The sequence below is a fragment of the Castanea sativa genome, chromosome 1 (assembly GCF_040712315.1).
Source record: "Castanea sativa cultivar Marrone di Chiusa Pesio chromosome 1, ASM4071231v1".
Lineage (NCBI taxonomy): Eukaryota > Viridiplantae > Streptophyta > Magnoliopsida > Fagales > Fagaceae > Castanea > Castanea sativa.
The window spans coordinates 24,713,628-24,716,100 of record NC_134013.1 but is presented as its reverse complement, the minus strand read 5'-3'; the positions used below and the strand labels follow the sequence as shown (position 1 = coordinate 24,716,100).

The following is a 2,473-nucleotide window of genomic DNA, read 5'->3' as shown; positions in this document are numbered from 1 at the left end:
GTACGGGATGTGCCGTGGAAATGGAGTTCCTACAAATTTTATTGCAATTTTTATGATATTTGTGTGGATTCTCTTTTGCGTTTTTGTTGTTTTCTTATCAATATTTTGTCCACGGGATGGATTAAAAACAAGAAGAAGAATAGCAGATCAGATAACAACAAACGGGATTGAACTGGGTGGAAAGATTAAACGGATTAGAAAAAGAAATAAGAGTGGTTTAAAAAATAGTAAAAGACAAACTATTCTAAAAACTTGAAAACAAAAGCGAAAATTTTGGTCAAGCTGAACATTATGGCTACTAAGGTTGTGTTTGCTAGTAAGAGCTTTGTCATCAAGAATGCTAAATGCTATTTGTTAGCATTTGAAACCTAAAAAACCCCTCCATCAAAAAATGTATATGGTATAAAATTTGCGATCTTGTTACAGTGCACTCTCATTTTTGAGAGCCTTGAGAGCGCATTGTAGCAAGATTATATAATATTTTATTGATTTCTAATTCTCTCTCTCTCTTCAGACACGGCTCACTTTCTCACTCTCCCTCACTCATTTGCTTTTCGTTAAGCTTCAAGGGTTTGTGGTCCGCGATTGTGGTCATGATTTGGTGGGTATTGGTGGTTAAACGTGCCGTTTTGGGTTTGCTTGATTCAATCAAGAGCGAAATTGGGGCTTTGTGATGCTTCGAGTTGTAGAGAAGAAATTGAAAATCTCAAAGAAGAGGTTTAGAGTCAGAACCAGAGCGATGAGAAGTCGAAATTGGAGGCGATTTCTTTGATTGGTCTCGTTCGCTACGCTAAATGTGTGTTATTTGGAGCTTCGACACCGGATTTGGGTGGGTGGTGGGTTTTGTGGTGGCTGTTGGTATTGGGGTGAGGCTGGGCTGTGGTGGTGGGGTTCGGATTTGCAGGTTATGGGTGGCATTGATGGTGGTTTTGGGTGATTAATTTTTTTTTGGATGTGGTGGGTTGTAATTTGTTGTGATTATGGTGGTTGGGGGTGTGACTGTGGCTGTGACAATGGTTGACTGTGACTGAGGTGTGGTTGCTATGGCTGAGGTGGTACTATTTGTGGTAGCCATGGGTCTCTGGTTTGTTTTTGTTTTTGTTTTTTTTGGTTGATGGTGGTATGAGGGTGTGGATTCGGGTAGTGATGAGGTTGTGGGTTTGGGTTTGTAAGAGAGACACAGTGGTAAAATAAAAATAAAATTATTTAAATGGAGTCGTAAAAAAATAGAATGTTTGATGTTTGGTGGATTGTAAAATGGTATGTTAAAATTGATAAAGTAGGATTTTGAAATGGTAAATGCTAAAATATTTAGCATTCTTGATGAGAATTCTATAACTAGGTGTTAAAATTGACGAGAAATTATATACAAATCTGGTATGGTTAATTAATTTTTGTAGACATACTGAATCCATGACATAAGAGTCTTAGAATCATCCAAACATCAAGCCATTGTGTGTGTTTTTAAACTAGTTTGGCATATATTGAATATCCATAAAAAAAGTAGTTATTGGTGTTGGCAGGTTGTATTCATATCGTGTGGAAGTACGAATATTTTACAATATGGGTTAATTCTATCCTCATTTATTTAATAATTGTGTAAAAACTTTTCAAAACTTAATATGACTTAGTTCTTAATTGGGTTGATATGACATTACTCACATAACATGTTTAAATGAAGTTGTAAAAATACCTTTATTTTGAAACTTAATATTGTTAATGTCAAGTTTTATGCAAAATTAAAAAAAAAAATTAAGTAGTAAAATATGTATAGAACGTGACATTGTTAATATCGAGTTCTTCTTGAAACTTGATACAATATTATTAAATTTAAAAAACAAGCCATTTTTACTAAATATTTTGAAAAATAACTATTTTACTATATATTTTAAAAATATGAGGTATTATTTAGCCATTTTCTCTTCCTAGATGAGCATTGCCATTGCCACTTGGGTTTTTTTTTTTTTGGGTCGTTGTAAACTTGTAAAAGCCCATTTTATTATTATTATTTTTGATCAGATAAAAGCCCATTTTAATTGCAATTGCAATTGCAATAGGAAAGGAGAAAAGAAAGATAGAAAGAAAGGGTAATAATGAGAATTCGAGCACAAATAAGAGGGTTAACAATGTCATCACCCTTCAAAGGAGAACTAGGGTTTTCTGATCTCGCTTCAGCTCTACCTTTTATCTCTCACAATGAGACTTAGGCGGCCAATCCTGCCTGTATATAAATTGGGGCAAACACCTTTCAGATCCACATCCCTCTCTTCTTCTTGTTCGTTCGCTTCTCTCTCTTTAGAGCGCTCTTTTTCTATTTTATTTTATTTGCAGCTTGAGTTCTGGTTAGGTCAGGATTCAAATTCTCCATGGACGGAGCAGTGATGAGGAATAGAGATAGTCATGCACCACTCTGATGATGTTTACATCAATCTGTGCTGATAAATTTCTCACAACCCATATTTTATCTGAGCTC

General features: G+C 34.9%; 1 non-coding gene across 1 annotated transcript; it reads left to right on the top strand.

Moving 5' to 3' along the window:
- The first annotated feature begins 2,373 nt into the window (after positions 1-2,373).
- On the top strand, positions 2,374-2,473 carry LOC142622955 (small nucleolar RNA Z221/R21b). Its single transcript, XR_012841992.1, has one exon. It is a non-coding gene; the product is annotated as a small nucleolar RNA Z221/R21b (small nucleolar RNA).